Raw genomic sequence first — 11,420 nt, forward strand, 5'->3', positions numbered from 1 at the left:
CCCCCAAAGATTCTCTTTAGCGGTTCTCAGGTTGGCCCTGGGAACCAATAGTTTACAAATCCCTGGGAGAGCCTAATGTACAGCCAAAGCTTGAGAAGCCCTTCCTGGGACCCACGCCTGTGGGCATTCTCGTGGCTACAACGGAGCCACGCTCTTGGGCTTCTCAGTGCTGTGGAAGGGAAGAAAGTCAGCACGAAGCTAGTGGCATCTTCTGAATTCCCACAGCCACGACGAGCAAGCACCATGGTTAGACCTCTCGCACCCCTGCCTGAACTGGCATTTGGAGAAACTGCTTACCAGCAGCGCCCTCTGGGAAACGTAGCTGTCTGCCAAACTAGCCACTGCTGACAACTTCTTTCAGATTTATTTGCTTTGATACAACATGGTCACACTCTGAGCATCAATACACAGTTACCGTTTTCTTCACTCTAAGTATGAATTGGCTAGGTATGAATTAGGCAAGGAGAGGCGCCAAGCAGAGACATGGAGTATCTAGTATGTGTTGGACATTTTATTTATTTTGCTCTTAATGCTTACAACAACCCTCTGAGGAAGGCATTATTTTATTTTAGCCCTCCAATGAGGAAACTGAGGTTCAGCGGGATTATTAAGTGATTTCTCAAGGTCACAGGGCTGCGGAGAGGAACGCTGGGGAGGAGATCCCTCCTGATTTTTACTATACCACACCGCCCCCTAGGGCTGCCGGTGTTACTGGCAAGCACAGGACGGGGGAAAAAATAAAAAACTTGAAACGCCAGAAGGCAGTAAGCTTGAAATCCCCTGGTGGACCTAATTGGCTGTGATTGCTCTTTGCTCTGAACACTTAGAGCCTCTTCTGTTGGTACCACCGGCTTAGCACTTAACTCTTGCCGCCTTTTGTTAATTGCCAGCTCATGTGCTCTCATTGCCATTACAAGCAAGCTCAGGCAGGATAAAGACGATTCTTGATATTTTTAATCCACCTGAGAGCCTAAATTTGCCTTAGAGCAGACCTTCTGTAACTGTCGCGTACTTACGAATCACCTATAAACCTTGTTAGAAAGCAGAGTCTAACAGAAGGTCTGGGTGGGCCTGAGACCCTGAATTTCTAACAAGCTGCCTGGGATACCAAGGCTGTTGAGGAGAGCATCACACGCTGAAAAGCAAGGACCTCGTTATTCCAAATAAGTGTGGGTTTTTTAGCTATAATTTTGTGCATGTAGCTTGGTAAATTACATTTCACCACGTATTTCATTTCTTTAAAAAAAAAAAAAGGTGTCTCATTATCCTAACAAGGCTGTCTAAAGTCATTCCTTTCTCACTCAGTGAATCTTTGCAGATTGATTTGTTGATAGGTAGGACATCTCAACAAGAAAACACCTACAAATTATAGTTGAATTTCTTATGAATAACACAAAGAAACATTAGCTGGTTAATCAATGATTTAAAACAAATAAGATGACAGTACGCCCCTCTCACCATTTCTTCTATTAGCAATGGACCCCCTCATGTGGGGCCATAACATCCTTGGGAATGACACAGTAATTGGGATGCTTCTGATGAGACACCTGTGGGTAACCCTACTAATGTACTCTGAGTAAGACCCAGTCATTAAGAATATCAGCTTCAGGGTCGGTAGACCAGAGTTCAAGCCCTTGCTAACATTTACTTTTCAAAGCTCATTTCTTGTCCAGTACGAGCCTAAAGCAAGACTTGTAACTCTGACCAATCCCCAACTAGTCCCAACTTTAAATCATTAACAAGAAGTATATACATATATTCCATAGAAGAGCTTTTCTCATTCAAAACAATGAAATATTTCACTATTGATTTTGTGGTCAAACACATAAAAAGGGTTTATGTTGTGGTTCATACAATAAAACATTATAAATCCACATACCTTATTGTGGTTTGGAAAAGGACATCTCTTTACGATGTTCGCCTTTGTGTCCCCCACCCCCAACACACAAACACACATCCTGCTGTTCTGGAATAGTGCTTTACACGGATATAATCATATGCCTCAGGCAGCCTCATCTTCCTTGGCTTGCTTATAAAAGGGGATTAATAACACCTTCTAGGTTTCCACGAAGATGAACACCTATCTCCCTTCAAAAGCCCCTAGCAACCCCAGCCAGCAGGTCTTCTCTCTAGACCATTTCCCCCATGCACCCTTCCAACCTTCATCTTACCATCCATACCCTCAACTTTCTATATCCCCCCTTTTTTTTTCAGAGAGATTTACTGGTCTCTTGGCTTTTCCAATTGGGATCCAATCCTTTAGATGACTGGCAGAGAGTTAGAAGTAACAAATAAATAACTTCACACATGGAGTCAGTTCTCTCTAAATATTTATGAAATAGTAAATGGTTGACCTTCCTATAAGCCAGTCAACCCCAATGGATCCTCGATGTTGAATTCTAGAAATCTCTTCTATTAGAAAAATCAGATGTAGAAATACTAAGAAGTGACAGCTATCTATACTCCTCTTAGCTGGATTTTTTCCAGCCCCTTCTCACAAGAAGAAAAGAACAAATCAAGCAACACCAATATTTAGATGGAATCTCAGAAATAGTGCAGCAGCAAGGACATCAGGATATCAGAAATGCTGTTTGATACTGCCTAGAACTCACATCTCCCCATGGCAGTCTTAAAAAATGTGTATAGAAACATAAGAAATGCCCAGTCCCATAAAATCCATGTGATTCACCTGATTCACACTTAAGCTGTCTCATGGGTGAATTGAAGATATTACTACTTCAAACATAGGTTTGCTACAAAGAGTAATAGAAGTGGTATATATGTTTCTTATCCTGGCTAAAGTACTAAGTTAACACGTATAGATATTTAGTAAATGTTCCATTCCAGCTTATCTGGGTAGCGATTTTCATCCCAGAGGTGCGGGAAGGAAGGTAGCAAATGCTTGGTCAGTGTCTGTGTTTGTTGAACTTGTAAAAAAAAGAAAGCTCTGACCATGGCAAACAGTTTATATGTTAGGCAATCTTAGCTCTCATAGCCTTCCACAATCTTATGCAAGGAGGTGTCAAGTTCTAAAAAATATAGTTGTCCATGTACAATCAAATTACACTCAGTGGCAGGGAAAGAGGAAATGATAAAAACAAAGCGAGGACAGGAAGTCCCATCACTGCAAAAAACCTTCATAAGAAAATATCAAATCATAGCAGCAGATAGCAGGCACTCTAGTAAATCAGTGACCTTAAAATAACTATAAAAGAAAATCTGAAAGAAAAACTTACCTAAGGAAAAAGTGAGAAAAAGGAAATAATGACTATTAATTGAATAAAATGTAGGCTATAAATTTAAGATAAGCAAACAAGATATCTTCCTCAGAGAGAAATTTTTATTAAAATTAAAGTCATATATAATCGTCCCATTGAGTAAGAAAACCTACAAACATCAGAGCTAAATGATTATATGGCAAACCAAAAACAAGAAGCAAGACAAAACAAGAAAAGAGTGTGAAATACTTTACATTACATATCTATTTAGCAATGAAATCACCTTTTTCTATATCTCCCTGTAACTCTCAAGTATTCAAGGAGAAATTGCTCTTTAAATGTACTAGCCGAAAATCTATTCAATACTTTGTTAATTGAGTTATACACAATAAAATCTAGGGGCTACGGTGAATACATTCAAAGTCAATGTGCTCAGTACAAAATCCAGTACATGTGATTACATTTCTAAGGCCAGAAAGAAAGCCCATGGGAACGAAGGTAATTTCCAGATTTTATACGCATGTGGAAAATGTCACACTATCTCCTCTCCTGGAGGTTTCTGAGGAATGCATTTTATTCCATTTGAAGCCTATGGCTTGTTAGAACTTCTCAGCCAATGTGTAATCTACACCTCTGTCTCCCCTGCGCGTGGAGCATGGTTCCTTATGCACCTATATAAATGGCTATGCTCACGGGAGTCTTCTGTTTTCATTTTCTTTTTTTTTAATTCACATGCCCATCTTCCTGTTGATGATCTTATTAATGCTATAACTTTGATAAGCCACCGCCATCTAGAGACCTGGGAGGTCTATTAAAAAACATTCTCAAATCTTGAGCTGAAAAAGACAAGCACTAGCTAAACATCATTAAGGACTGTTGTCTCGAAGAAAGTCAGAGACACACACAGCCAGCAGAGCACAGTTCTCCATATTTTCTATTGAAAAATGAAACTTTAAAAGAGCAAATGTTAGTACTGAAAACACAAGTACTTTGAGTGAAACCAGCACAGAAACTGGAGATAGCTCACGTCAAACTCAGTTCCCGGATAAGGGTGGGGAATCAATGCCCTTGACTTCAGAACAGATCTCATGACTCTTCAAAGCATATAATCACTTAGATGGTAAATTCCAAAAATTCCAGAAAATTATCCCCATCCCAACCACATCACATACCCACATCTACCGAAAAGGCACCACCTCTTGGATGATGGTTGAAATTATTATTTTTAGAGCTGCATTTGTGGTTTTCGCTTGCTATCCTCCACTTGGATGCAGATAGTCTTAGAAATGGAATGCTTCGACCTCATGTGCTCCTGAGTTCTAAGTTAGCTGTTCCTCTCTCCAGAGCTGCAGTTGGTGAAAAGATCGAATAAAGAGTGCGAGAGGACAGAAATGCCCAGCGGGGAGAGAAGGAGCACTGAAGACGAGCTGATCTCTCCACAATTTTACAGGCGTCAGCAGGGCAAACGTGTTTAATGAAATCATACATGGAACAAAAAAACATTTGAAACAGATAAGCCCAGAGCTGCTCTGATTAATGTTAGTTGGAACCTGGAACTCCGCCCACTGTACTTGTCCTTCTGTTCCTGATGCTTGCAAAACCACTAGCCCGTTAGAAGTTGGTATAGTGAAAGATCATCTCTGATATAAGAACCATTCCTTCCTTTAAACCTGTAATTATACAGCGGGGAGGCACAGAGGCGTGGCATCATTCGAGCCCAGTGCCCGGCCACGGTCACCTGCAGCGCCCCGCCTGCAGGAGGAGCAGCGACCGCAGCAAGGTAAACTGAGTCCCAGACAGCCGCATGGTGAAGCACGCATCCCACTTCATAACGTCCTTCTGAGCCCCAGTGGAAAAGCCCGGGAGGTGGCTGAGCTACCCCTGGAGGACGAGAGAGTCCGAGCCCCGGGCGCCACCACCACAGGAGCAGAGCGCAGCGGTCGCCTTCGCGGCCCGCTCCCGGGCGGCTGTCCACGTTCCCGGGATGCAGCATAACACAGCCGACCCAGAAGCACTGTTGACAACATTAGAACACATTGGGAAAGGCCCCTTTGGAGACGTTTTCAAAGCAATCGATAACCGTACCCAGCAAGTGGTTGCTATTAAAATCACAGACCTTGAGGAAGCCGAAGATGAAACTGAAGACATTCAGCAAGAAGTAACCGTTTTGAGTCAGTGTGACAGCTTGTGTGTAACTAAATACTATGGATCATATCTAAAGCGTTCAAAATTACAGATAATAATGGAATACCTGGTGGCGGTGGTTCAGCACTGGGTCTTCTTGGAGCTGGTCCATGTGAGGAGTTCCAGATTGCTACCATGCTCAAGGAAATGTTGAAAGGTCTGGACTATCTGCATTCAAAAAAGAAAATTCACTGACACATGAAAGCTGCCAACATCTTGCTGTCAGAACAAGGAGATGTTAAAACTTGGCTGGCTTTGGAGTTACTGGCCGGCTGAGAGATACACAAATTAAAAGAACTAGCTTTTTGGGAACACCATTTTGGATGGCTCCTGAAGTTCTTCAACAGGGGGCTCATGACTCAAAAGCTGACATTTGGTCATTGGGAATTACTGCTATTAAACCAGCCAAGGGAAGGCCACCTAACTCTGAAATGCATCCAATGAGGGTTCTGTACCTTATTCCAAAAACCAATCCTCCAAATCTTGTTGTAGATTTTACTAAGTCCTTTAAGGAGTTTATTGATGCTTGCCTGAACACAGATCCATCATTTCCTCCTACAGCTAAAGAATTTCTGAAACACAAATTCATTTAAAAGATTCAAAGAAGACTTCTTTTTTTCTTTTTCTAAGATTTTTATTTACTTATTTGAGAAAGAGAGACAGAGATAGTGAGAGAGATAGAGAGAGCAGGAGCAGGGTGGAGAGAGAGAAGCAGGCTCCCCAGTGGAGCGGGCTGTGAGGTTCTATTTAGGACCTTGGGATCATGACCTGAGCTGAGGGCAGAGGCTTAACGACTGAACCACCCAGGCACCCCTCAAAGGAGACTTCTTATCTGACTGAACTGATAGTTCAATGTAAGAGATGGAAGGCAGAAGGAGACAGTGATGATGGAATTGATTCTGAGGGCTCTGATTCAGAATCCACCAGCAGAGAAAATCACACTCATCCCAAATGGAGCTTTACCATCGTGTGAAAGAAAGCCCAATCCAAAGAAACCACAGAATGGGGCGAAGCAAGATCTTGTGCAAACCCTGAGCTGTTTGTCTACGATAATCACACCTGCGTTTGCTCAGCCTCGACAGCGGGGTGAGGGTAATGCTAGCAGGAATCAGGCAATTGAAGAACTCGAGAAACGTATTGCTGTGGCAGAAGCTGCCTGTCCTGGCGTCACAGATAAAATAGTGAAGAAATTAACTGAAAATTTTTGTAAGTGTTCAGCAGATGAATCCCCCGAAGGAACTTATTATTGGCTTCTATTGCATATGAACCAGGGAAACCCACCGAAGTTACTTCGAGCTTAACAATGCTTCACTCATGAGCTTTATGTGCCTTTGGGATCTTTGCAGCATTGAAGATTTGGAAGAAGCTATTCAACTATTTTGTGATGGTGTTTATCATTTTATATTTAAAGAGATTACTTTATGGAAGAACTTTTCATACTATAGTTTCACCTACATTCTAGTAAATGTTGAGATCTAGTTTTGCTTTTAGGTGTCATTATTACCTAAGTTACTGGGATGAATTCCTTTCATGTTTTGATCTTTAGTTGAATGAACACTCACGAAATGTACAGGTCTTTCCAAGTCATCCTAAATTCAACTTTGGTAAATCATCAACCTGCGAAACACTTTTGTTTAACAACATACGCTACAGGTGACTATCAGGGGGAGGTAGAAGCAAGTCGTGTCTTCTTAAAACAGAGGTTTCTCATAAGCTCTTGGAAATGAAACCTGGAAAAATAGTGACTCTTTTACCAGGTTGGGGTGATCTTTTAGGCAGCTCAGTGATGATCACATCTGAGAGCTGTGTGTTGGAAATATTTATAGGCAACAGAGGTAGTATTTACCTTCTCTTTTAGAAGAGGCAACTAACCCTATTGCACATGTTGGAAATTTAAAGCAATGCTAATTAGCCATGGACGGGGTTTTGACAATACCAGGGGAATTAACCAGGCTTCATTTTTAAAGTCTTCAACTCATATCGCATATTGTATGCTTGGGTTTGGGGAGCTTAAAAAAAGACGATAATCATGTAATTAAATACCTGATCGACATGTAACTCACACCAGCATATTTTTGTCATGGGACTAAAATGTCCTATAAACTACTTATACATTTTTGTTCTTCATAATCATCCAGTACATAAGCATCATGTGTTCATCTTTGAAAGGATATTTAAATAAACATTTTCTAGTTCATATGAAAAGAACCACAGTACAGGCTGATCTCTGCCCATACAAAGTTAGACCGTACAGTTAATTTTCAGTTATGGTATTGTTATGTGAGCAATACCTTTTCTCTTTTAATCCCAGTATATATATTATGCCAGCCTAAGTCCCGAACTGGGCCTGTATTTCAGTAGTTGTAGAATTATTGATATTCAGTAGTTTTGATAGTTAATGTTTTATTATTTGGATCTGCACAGTTTTGTCTTTGCACAGAAGTCATTTTTAAAAATATGAATAATTGTCAAATGTCAGAAGAAAGATGTTCTTCAAGTAAAGAATACAGCTTTTCATCAAAGGGCCATTACCTCCTCTTTTTCTGTAATAACACAGGCACTCGAATAAGTTGCAATTGTGTCCTCTGCCAAGAAATTTCTCTTCATTTCTGCTTATACTGTAACAATTAATTTTAACACATTGTATTTTGAAGTAATGGTTCAGTTATAACTTTCACCTGCTATGTAACTGAAACTCAATTACAGTCTATAATCTATAGAGATCTGGAAATAATTTTGCAACTTATATCATGGATTAAATGAATATTTTTATAAAAGTAAAAGCAACAAATTTATAAACTATTTGAAACTATTTTTTTTGATTACTTGAAACTTTACAACACAGCTGCTCCATGGATATGAATTGTATCACTTACTCATTATTAGAGTTATTAGTCCTGTAAATTGTTTCTAGGTGAAACACACTCCAATGTTTTGGGGGGGGTGTCTAAAAATAAATACATAAATTTCAAAAAAAAAACCCCTATAATCAAAAATTTAGTATTTTGGACGTTAATTTCTAAACAAATAGTTAGGAGGATGAACACAGAAAAGAAAGGCTTAATAGTTGTTTTTCAGCCGGATCCTTTGTACTATTAACATCTCTATTTCAAACAACATGGCGCTAGCTAGCTTAAGCAGAAGTAAGGTAGGGTCCGCAGTCTCTCATATCCATACACAGAGGTGCTCCTCATCTCAGATACTAAAGAGCTGTAGAAACCCAGTCACTCTCTTCTTCATACGTCCTGTTGCTGCTTCTCTCTTGCTGCAGATGGGTTTTTCTATTCTAAGTCCATGGAAAGGGAATGGCCACTGTAACTCCTGATCTACATCTCTGTCCATGAAATCAGCCAAGTTCATTAGAAAGTACTTTGCTTGGCCCAGCTGGAGTTGAGCACCTCCAATCCCATCATGATAATCCAGCTGACGACTCCACCAGGGGGTAGGACAAGTTTCAGAAAAGAGAGCAAGGTGCTGGTCAAACTACTAGTAGCTGTCCAGCACCCCCTTCCGGAAGCCTATGCCCCCTGACACAGCAGTGATGCTCTGGACCAGCTCGTACCCATCAGTGAGAGCCGAGTCTACCCATCACTTCCCAACTCCATGTTTAATGAGGTCATATGCGTAGCTTGAAATCAACCACGGTGGGAATATTTATACTGCACAGACTGGCAAATGCTATAAAGCAGAGAATACTTTTTCAGAGTCCCTTTACCAGCACCACACTGTCACCTAAGCCTCCATAATTTGTGATGTTGGAGACAGCCTCATTAATATCTACTCTCACACTGTGAAGCTCTGCAGAGAGCCTTAGTATCCTTTTCCTCACAAGTTCGGTCCTCAAGAAGGTGCCTAGTAGATCCGTTCACTCGGATATGTTTATATGTTTGAGAAAAAAAAATAAAGCAAGACACGTGCATCAGCATGGGTCAAATGCAGCACATCTCTGATTCTACACAAAGCCTTGCTTTCTGCTGTGCTTAGTACAGGGGCAGACATAGGTAAGAAGGATTCCCAAAATCAGCCACATTCTTGGTAAAAATAGAAAAGTAGCAAACAGAGAACTCTGGTGCAGAAGGTGAGAAGAAATGGTCGAATTTATTAGAACACTCATTGGAATACAGCAGAGGCTCAGTAAGTATCTCAGAGAGGGTGAAGAGAAGAAAGGAAGTGGGAAAGTGGTGGAGGTACAGGGGCAAGAGGGAAAAAAGGAGGATGGAAAATGTAAAAGGAAATAACGAGCCATCGATCGAAGGAGACAATCCTCCACTGAGAGTATAAGCAAAAGTTATGTTAGCTGATAAATAGAAAAGGCGTTTATTCAACAAATCATATCAAGTGCCGAACCTGGGACAGGGCTGTGCATACAACAGTTAGGAGGACATGGTCCCTGCCTCGGGTGCTGTGCAATTTAGTGGAAGAGAGACTCAAATCATCATCTCAATATTGGTACATGCTGTGATTAACCATAGGGTGATGAGGGAGACCATAGAAAAGCTTCTACCCCAAATGTGGGAGTCAGAAAAGACCTCCCAGAAAGGGAACATATAAACCAAGCCCTGAGAACACATAAAACTTCACAAGTGAATAGGGTGAAGCAAAAGACATTTCAGATGGAGGGGAAAATGAACGAAATGGGTATGGTGGTGAATAGAAATAGGCAATCATGAGTCTGAAGGAAGCTCAGCCTGGCTGAGTATAGTGCGCAAGAGAGCAGACTGGAGATGGACAGCACACCAGGTCACGAAGACCTTGCAGGCATACTTGGAATTGGGACTTTAAGGACAAAGGGGAGTTACTTAGGGGGGGGTCTAAGGAAGAGAATGCTTTAGAAAAATCACTCAAGGGGCACCTGGGTGGCTCAGTCGTTAAGCGTCTGCCTTCGGCTCAGGGCATGATCCTGGCGTTCTGGGATCGAGCCCCACATCAGGCTCCTCCACTGGGAGCCTGCTTCTTCCTCTCCCATTCCCCCTGCTTGTGTTCCCTCTCTTGCTGGCTGTCTCTCTCTCTGTCAAATGAATAAATAAAATCTTAAAAAAAAAGAAAAGAAAAGAAAAAAATCACTCAAATTGGTTCACTTTTCTTCCCACCACCACTTTTCTCTCAATAGGATTGACACTACAACCTCTACCTGTTCTCCCTGGCTCCCCTCTGTTCCACCTCTAAACTATTCCCCAGGGAAAGTAGGGAGACCCACTGGTACTTGTAACATCAGTACTGTTGAAAGAAAAGCATTGTGGTGGTAAAGAAAGGAGGTGGAGCAGTTCAAGAGCTATTTGGGAGGTAAAGTCAGTAGGATTTGATGATTACCAGGCTTTGGGGGATGAAGGAGGCAGGCTTAAAAGGGACCCCCAGATTCCTGACTTGGGCAGGTGAATGGATGGTGGTGTTATTGACTATAAGAAGGAAATAAAAGAAAACAGGTTTAGAGAGGTATACCAGGGGTTTCATTTTGAGGGGCTGTGGGGCGTCCAGACAGAGATGTATCGTAGACAATTAATCAGTAAAGCATGGGAGAGATTACCATGATTTACAATTGATTACATGTTGGGTTTTGAGAGGGTCAATAACATTGCTTTTCCCCATCCAAGCTGGCAATCAAATGAAACATGGGCATGAGCAAACAGAAGCAAAATATCACCTTTGAGTATAGATACATGCCATGCTTGTGTGAAACGATTTCAACCTAAAATGGAACCAGAGGATATAAAACGGAGAATCTCAAACAGGTGCCTTCAGGAAAACAGAACTTAAGAACCAGGAGACTGGGGGCACCAAGGTGGCTCAGTTGGTTAAGCGTCTTCCTTCAGCTCAGGTCATGATCCCAGGGTCCTGCCTCCAGCCCACGCTGAGCCACACATCAGGGCTTCCTGCTCAGTGGGAAGTCTGTTTCTCCCTCTCCCTCTAGCCCTCCCCCCAGCTGACATGTGCATGCATGCATGCTCTCTCTCTCAAATAAATAAAATCTTCAAAAAAATAACCAAGAGACTGATTTGCATTAAGTGTCTGATTTACAGA

At 41.6% G+C, this 11,420-nt stretch overlaps 1 pseudogene; it reads left to right on the plus strand.

Annotated features, from left to right (window-relative positions):
- The first annotated feature begins 243 nt into the window (after positions 1-243).
- Positions 244-6,703, plus strand: LOC123801059 (serine/threonine-protein kinase 26-like; annotated as a pseudogene).
- The last annotated feature ends 4,717 nt before the right edge of the window (positions 6,704-11,420 follow it).

Source organism: Ursus americanus, chromosome 10 (genome assembly GCF_024610735.1).
Source record: "Ursus americanus isolate L20-20 chromosome 10, mUrsAme1.1.p, whole genome shotgun sequence".
Classification (NCBI taxonomy): Eukaryota; Metazoa; Chordata; class Mammalia; order Carnivora; family Ursidae; genus Ursus; species Ursus americanus.